At 43.1% G+C, this 9,018-nt stretch overlaps 1 protein-coding gene across 1 annotated transcript in view; it reads right to left on the reverse strand.

Annotated features, from left to right (window-relative positions):
- Positions 1–9,018, reverse strand: part of prrx1b (paired related homeobox 1b) — a 31,771-nt gene that overhangs the window by 20,689 nt on the left and 2,064 nt on the right. The window lies entirely within an intron of this gene.

Here is a 9,018-nt window from a genome sequence, read left to right on the forward strand (position 1 = left end):
TTTTTTTGTTTTTTTTTTGTGTGTGAGTTTATTTCTAAAATTATTCCTGATTATTTTTATGTAAATTATTTTATTATTAACAAAACTCCACAAAACGACCTGAGCCTGTAGAAAAGTCTGTGTTATTTATAAAATATTGAGTTTCATCTTTAATTAAAAGTCAATTTATACGATAATGAAGCGTTACTTAGCTCTTAGTTAAACACTAATTAACACTTCTTAAGATCTGAGAGCAAGAACAAGAAACACGAGCTTCTGTGACGGGAAGAAAATAGATCCTGGCTTCAAACTTGTAAAACAAAACCTAAAGTATTTTCATAAACACAAACAAATATGGAATTAATTAAACTTTTTATTAGACTTTTTATTATGAACTAAAGTAAATTAACACCAAAATCTGAATCCAGACGAAGTCCTCGCTGCTGCACACAGTTTCTCTTCACAAAAACACAAACGTTTGTTTCATTTTCTGCTGTTTTGAGGCTGTTTCACATTTTGACTCATTGGACAAAAAAAAAAAAAAAATAGAAAAATTTGAAAATCTGAAGAACCAGAATCACACAAACAAAACTTTACAAACAAAACTTTACAAACAAAACACAAACGACCGACTCCATGTTGTGTCGTTTTAGAGAATTTTGAAGCTTCAAAATCTAGAATCATGAATCTGTGTGTGTGTTTGTTTGTGTGTTTGTTTGTTTGACACACACAACACACACACACACACACACACACACACACACACACACACACACACACACAACACACACACACACACACACACACACACACACACACACACACACACACACACACACACACACACACACACACACACACACACACACACACACACACACACACACACACACACACACACACACACACACACACACACACACACACACACACACACACACACACACACACACACACACACACACACACACACACACACACACACACACACACACACACACACACACACACACACACACACACACACACACACACACACACACACACACACACACACACACACACACACACACACACACACACACACACACACACACACACACACACACACACACACACACACACACACACACACACACACACACACACACACACACACACACACACACACACACACACACACACACACACACACACACACACACACACACACTAAACAACAGAACATCAGATTTGTCCAAAAGCAAAAAGAAGAAAATCTGCTCCGAGCTCAAACCTGTTGATGATTTTAAAGACGCTGCGTTTTCTCCTGAACATCGATCACAGAACTTTACAAATATTTACATCGAGTCAAATAAAAGTCACACTCTGGTCGTACAAACGGATCACGGCGAGAAAAACGCACAAAGTTTGTCCTTCAGGATCCAATCAAAATAAGCAACATGAGAAGGACGAGTTTCTCAGTCTCCAAGTGAAATGTGTTTTTAACCAAGTTTGAAATGTGAAAATCTCAACTCATTTTTATTTTCGCGCGATTAAAAAAAACAACTAACTTTTATCTGTTTTTTTTTTTTTTCATTTGTTTGTGTTTGTCCTGATTTGTGTGAAGCGTCTTTGAGCGTCATGAAAATTATTATTATTATTATTATGATGATGATTATTATTATTATTATTATTATTTATTTATTTATTTATTTTAATTATTATTGTGACCTGTGACCTGTTCTGCTCTAAATGTGTTTTAAAAAATATCTAAACTTCACACACTCAGGTCACATCAGTGTTTTGTTTGTGTTTGTTTAAATGTGTTTATCTAAAAACATCTTATTTAAAAACTATTTAAAAAACAAAAAATTTAAATTCACAAAATTATCAAAAGTTTCTAAATATGATCAGATTCTAAATAAAATCAGATAAACAAGAAACGGTGGAGTCGTTTTGGTGCAGAGCTCCAGGGGCAGAGGGGGGCACTGTCAGACTGTTTACCCAGGAAGAGTGCTCTGCTCCTGGGCACCGTCTGCGCCGCCTCCCCCCGAACTCCTGGAGCCGAGACACAAACCAGACGCCTGTTTTTCATTTACGACAATTACACGACGACTACGACCGCAACACGACGAGAACCGCACACGGAACCACACACGGAACCACACCCACAACATGATGAGAACCACACATGGAACCGCACATGGAACCACACACAGAACCACACACAGAACCACACATGGAACCACACCCACAACATGATGAGAACCACACATGGAACCACACACAGAACCACACACAGAACCACACATGGAACCGTACAGAACCGCACGAACCCACACCCACACAGAACTTCTGCACTGATGTAAAATGGTTGGTAAAATGTTCCAGTGTAAAAGAACGTTCAATGTTTACTGTTCCGAAATAAAGAAATAAAAAATAAAAAAAAAAAAAAAACATTTGAAAAAAAATCCCACAGAAGCACAGGTGCCGGGTCCGACCCGTCACACCGAGAGCCACGGAGGGACCAGGGGAGCGAGGCCAAGACTGTGCCCAGTCCCTCCCCCGCGGGCACGAGCTCACGGTGACTCCCCTTCACACCTCCAGATTTGTTTTATTTTTTTATTTCTCAAAATACGTTTAAAGTTTAAGTCATAAGTTTAAAAATCCAGGGGCCCAAACGTCCACAGAGTCGAGGAGCTGCGGCCGAGTTTGTGCCCAGGAAAAGCATCACTTCACTGGGCACAGATTCATCTTCTCTCCCTCGCTTCACTTTTTCTTTTTCTTTTTTTTTTTCTTTTTGTTTTTAATATGTTTCAGACACAAGGATCAGTTTTGTGGGATTATAAAAGTCTGTGCTGGTGGTTGTGAGGCTCCAGACGCTGGCGCTGAGGGGAGCGGCTCCAGACTGTGCCCAGGGACGGCGCTCTCCTCCTGGGCACAGTCTGCCTCTTGTCCCTCTCGCTCGGAACCTCAGGAGAAACTGTCAGAGTCAAAACTTTTTATTTTTTTCACACTTGATTAAAATTGATTTTGTTGTTTTAAAAAAAAGTTTAGGAAATTCTCAAATGTTTTTTTTTTTTCTGCTCAGATTTTGGTGATTGTGATTTTCAACAAGTTTCTGAACAGAACCAAAACTCAGATTAAAACCAGGACCCGGATCAAGACCAAGACCCGGATCAAGACCAGGACTAGATCTTCACAAAGTCCCAAAGGAAAAGTCCGGGAGTTTAAAAAGAAACGAGCCAAAGAGCGAAAAACGAAGAAATAAGAAATGTCAAAACACCAGAGTGTGAGAGACCAGAGTGCACGAGAGGAGTGTGCACGTGGGGAGAGTGCACGTGGGGAGCGTGCACGTGGGGAGCGTGCACGTGGGGAGCGTGCACGGGGAGCGTGCACGTGGGGAGCGTGCACGTGGGGAGCGTGCACGTGGGGAGCGTGCACGTTTGCTCTATAAATGTTTCACATCCATAAAGGCTCAAATGAAACGTTTAGGAAAAAAAAGATGAGATTCTTTTCTTTCTTTTTTTCATGATTTTGTTTCTAATTGAGTTCAGCTGATGAAGACGCTGGAGTCTGGTCTGAGTCTGAGTCTGAGTCTGAGTCTGAGTCTGGGTCTGAGTCTGAGTCTGGGTCTGGAGTCTGAGGTCTGGGTCTGGTCTGGGTCTGAGTCTGAGTCTGGGTCTGGTCTGGGTCTGAGTCTGGGTCTGAGTCTGAGTCTGGGTCTGAGTCTGAGTCTGGGTCTGGGTCTGGGTCTGAGTCTGTCTGGTCTGGGTCTGGGTCTGGGTCTGAGTCTGAGTCTGAGTCTGGTCTGGGTCTGAGTCTGGTCTGGGTCTGAGTCTGGTCTGAGTCTGTCTGAGTCTGTCTGGTCTGGTCTCTGGGTCTGAGTCTGGGTCTGGGTCTGAGTCTGAGTCTGAGTCTGAGTCTGGGTCTGGGTCTGAGCTGCTCCTCCAATAAAACATTTGGTTTTGTCGGCTCAGATCTGGAGGCTTTTTCTCAGGGAGGATCCCAAACAAACGGGACCAGAACCAGAACCTCCAGATCCTCAAGACCCCAGACCCAGACCTCAGACAGACAGACCTACAGACCTACAGACCTACAGACCTACAGACCCCCAGACCTACAGACCTACAGACCCCCAGACCCAGACTACAGACCTACAGACCTACAGACCAGACCTACAGACCAGACCTACAGACCTACAGACCTACAGACCCCCAGACCTACAGACCTACAGACCTACAGACCTACAGACCTACAGACCCCCAGACTACAGACCTCCAGCAGCTCCAGGGACGCGCCTCGAAGCCGTACCCAGAGACAGCAGGGGCCCGTGGGCGCGGGCCCGGGCGCGGGGCCCGTGGCGCGGGGCCCGCCGTGGGCGCGGGCCCGTGGGCGCGGGGCCCGTGGGCGCGGGGTCCGTCCCTCGTCCTGTCAGAGCTCGTTTCTGTGACGCTGCGGTTGTTTCTGGGCGTCGTCTCGTCAACAGCCCCAGAGCCTGGTGATATTAGGGGACTTTCCCAGCGCTCGGCCCACGAACCAAGAGCTTTTCCTGGGAACATTTCTACAAAGAGCTGCTTCGGAATCGAGCTGATTCATGTGGAAAACATCTGAATGAACTCGGGCCAAAGAACAACTTTTTAAAAGCGACAATTCTAAACCTGCTGGAGAAAAACGACACAGCGGGGACCAGTTCAAACGCACGAACCCGGACGAGGGGCTCTGGTCTCGGGGACTCGAGCTCCTCACACCTCCAGAAGGTTTTAAAGGGCGGCTCTGCTCGAGACTCGCCCAGAACCGGAGCCACAAGACCCCGAGCTCCCAGGCCCCAAACCCCAAACCCCAAACCCCAAACCGGACCCTGAGACTCAGAGGAACTGTGGCCTCGGTGAAGAAGGAGGAGAAGAAGGAGAAGGGGGGTGGGGGGACCTGTCAATCACAGACCCGGACACGAGGCTCGATCTGGGGCCTGAGATGAGACTTTGAGACTTTGAGACATTCCTCCTGCGCCCCCCCCAGGGCCTTCAGGGGGATCGGACTGAACGCCGAACCCAGTAACAGCGCTCGTTTTCTGGGCACTCGTCCACCGCAACCCCCCGCTCAGACCTCCGGGGTTTCCAGGCAGCTTCGCACACATTTTTACCCGAGAACGGAGCTCTTTTTCTGGGAACCCTGTGACCGCGCCCCCCCCTCCCTCCTCGTGTTCCTATTTCATCAAACTCTAAAGCGTCTCAGTCTCTTTTATGAGGCTAAATTGGGCTCATTTGAGTGATTTGGGTGTAAATTGCCGCTGGTTTCTGGTCGCCGCTGCCTCGAGATCTGGCGGGGTTTTTTTTTTTTTGGTTTTTTTTTGGTGGAGCAGGTTTTTGGCCCCGGAGCCGCGCTGACGCTCAAAGTATTATTAGCCTCGTTTTCTCACATATTCCACAGTTGTGTCATTTTTTGGAGCCTCGGCACAAACTCACCACTTTCACTTTTCTGCTCAGACGTTTGGAAACGACATTATTACACACACACACACACACACACACACACACACACGCACACACACACACACACGCACACACACACACACGCACACACACACACACACACACACACACACACACACAACACACACACACACACACACACACACACACACACACACACACACACACACACACGCACACACACACACACACACACACACACACACACACACACACACACACACACACACACACACACACACACACACACAACACACACACGCACACACACACACGCACACACACACACACACACACACACACACACACACACACACACACGCACACACACACGCACACGCACACACACACACACACACACACACACACACACACACACACACACACACACACACACACGCTGCAGCTTTAGTCTCAGCTCAAGTTCGATTTCCTCATTTTGTAAAACGACAAAACAAAACTAAATAAAACCCAGAGTTCAGCCTCGTGCTTCATGAACCAAAGATTTCAGTCTGAAGTAAAAAAAACGGTGTTAAACAACGACAGACAAACAGTTTGAGTTTTTTTCCATAAATATAAGAGACAAAATGTGAAGGAAACAAACAGAATCTAAAACTTCGTCCGTTCGTTTGAATCTTTAAACTCTTTTTAAATCTTCTACAGTGTGAGACTTTGTTAAATCAACACTCAGGTTGTTCCACAAACTCAACTCCAACACAAACACAAGCACTTTTTTTTTTTTTTTTTTTTTCTTTTAGTTCTTATTTTCATTTTTAAACGATGACAGTTTTTTATTTATTTTTTGTTTCCGTTTCTAGTCGCACAACCTCATAAAAATGTGAACAAAGACACAAAAGTTTATCGTTTCTGTTCGTACAAAAAGAGGAGGATTTTTTTGTTTTTGTTTATACGCAGCAAAGTGTTAAAATCAACTCTGACAGAGTCAGTTTGAACATTTAACATTTCCTCAGAGTTTCTCTGAGTCACTCTGTTCTAGAGTTAATTTAACATTTGTGTAAAAGTTCATGAAGTAAAACTGGACCAAAGTTCCTGTTTAACCCAAACCCAGAGTTAAATGAAGGTTTAGAGAGTAAACAGATAACACTTTGTAGAGTTATCCTGATTTAACTCAACAACACACAGAGGAGTTTTATTTTTACTCTTTATTTGAGTTAATTTAAGATGAAATTCAGAACAAAACTGGTTCAAACTGGTTCTTTTCTGGAGGGAGTTTGAAGTTTAAATTAACACTAAGAGAAGTTGAATTAACTTCAACCAAATCACCCCAACTCCAACTCACATTTAACTCTCAAAGAGTAAAAATAAAACACTTTGTGTTGAAAACGACTCTGAAATATTTTACTCTGAAATTTTAACCCTCCAGTTTTTATGAATAAAAACGTTAACGACGTCACAGAGTTTTATCGTTTCTGGTCGTGTGAGAATAAAAGTTCACGTTAGATTTTTCCAAAACTTAAAATGTCCAAACTTTTCCAGGACTTTTCCCTGATCTAAAGGAAATGTTCTGTGACGTTTCGACTCGTTCAGGTGTAAAACTGAACAAACTTTTAGAGTTAAATCTGAAAATATCAGAAGAGAAACACACACGGACACACACACACACACACACACACACACACACACACACACACACACACACACACACACACACACACACACACACACACACACACACACACAGACACACACACACACACACACAGACACACACACACACACACACACACACACACACACACACACACACACACACACACAGACACACAGACACACACACAGACACACACACACACACACACAGACACACACACACACACACACACACACACACAGACACACACACACACACACAGACACACACACACACACACACACACACACAGACACACAGACACACACACACACACACACAGACACACACACGTTTCAGAATCTACAAATGTTTGTTTCAGTTTTAAATACTGAAGTTTTATTTTCTCTTATTTTGTTTCACTGCAGATTCACTTTGTGTCTGTGTGTGTGTGTGTGTGTGTGTGTGTGTGTGTGTGTTGTGTGTTGTGTGTGTGTGTGTGTGTGTGTGTGTCTGTGTGTGTGTGTTTGTGTGTTTGTGTGTGTGTGTTTGATAAAAGTGTTGGTTCATTGTGGCTCATTTTAAAGTTGAGGAAATTGATGTTTTTATTTGATTTATTTTTTCATTTATTATATTTTTCATGATTATTTTCAGTTTGTGTAAAAGTGTAAATCTGTCACCAGTTCAACATATTTGTGTTTCTTTAATAAAACACGTTTTGTGTTTCACTTTTCAAACAAAAACACTTTTACACTTTTACACTTTTAAACAGTAAAATAAATGTGACAAAATAAATGGAATAATTTGTTTATTTAGAGTTAAATTTAAAGTGACAGTTTGAGTTTGAAGTGCGGCACAAACTCGGGTCAGTTTCGTCTCGTTTTGTTCAAAAAGATTTGGAGGATTTTTTTGCAGATTTGTTGAGATGAAATAAAAATGAATCTGGAGTTTTTCTGACGCGGTGTGTTTTGGTTGTTGTTGTTTTTTGGTGTTTTTTTGGTGTTTTTTGGTGTTTTTTTGGTGTTTTTTGGTGTTTTTTGGTGTTTTTTTGGTGTTTTTTCTGAAGTTTCTGCGGCTGAAACTCGAGTCGCTTCAAACTTTCAACTTCTGAACGAAACAAAACGAGAGAAAAGAAAAGTGACATTTGTTTAAGATGGAATCAGAAAAGAAAAGAAAATTGAATTTTAATTTTAATTTAGATGTGAAGCGCGCGCGCTGAAGCGCGTTCACGCGAGTCTGAAACTTTTCTGATCCACGAGTCAAATGACCCGAGTTAAAAATAAAACACAAAATCACTAGTTTTATTTTGAAATAAAATGTACAAAAGCACTTTGTGTTTTATCAAATGTTTATTTGTTTTTAATTGTTATAATTGTTTAATTTGAGCTGTCAATCAGAGCTGCGCGTGGCCGCGCGTGGCCGCGCGTGGCGCGTGCGTAAAAGTGACTCGCGGTGTAAAAATGACTCGCGGTGTAAAAATGACTCGGTGTCACTTTTATTCTCTCACATATTTTCATTTTACATTTTAAATTCTTGTTTCTTATTTTCTGAACTTTGTTTTCTTTTTTTTTTTTGTGTTTTTCAGGCCTCGCGCTCACGCGCTCTGCGCACGCGCTCGAAATCCTTTTTCTTTAGATTTTTTAGTTTTTTATTATTTTGAGATTTGGAAACAGCAGATTTCAAACCAGGAGCCGCGCGTGAGTTTGAGCCGCTCAGACTCAGACTGAAGCTGAAACTTGATCCGCGCGGGTCAAACACATTAGAGCCGCTGATTTATGCTCCGCGCAGAGACGCGCCTGAAACGCGCCCGCGACGCGCCCGCGACGCGCCCAAATGTTTTAAAATCCAAACCGACCGAACCAGGAGATTAGAGACAGAAGCTCTAATGACACACACACACACACACACACACACACACACACACACACACACACACACACACAGATAAAATAATCACAGTCACATCATGAAAAC

This window comes from Boleophthalmus pectinirostris, unplaced genomic scaffold, assembly GCF_026225935.1.
Source record: "Boleophthalmus pectinirostris isolate CB_2022bp ecotype Guang Dong unplaced genomic scaffold, ASM2622593v1 HiC_scaffold_7, whole genome shotgun sequence".
NCBI classification, from domain to species: domain Eukaryota; kingdom Metazoa; phylum Chordata; class Actinopteri; order Gobiiformes; family Gobiidae; genus Boleophthalmus; species Boleophthalmus pectinirostris.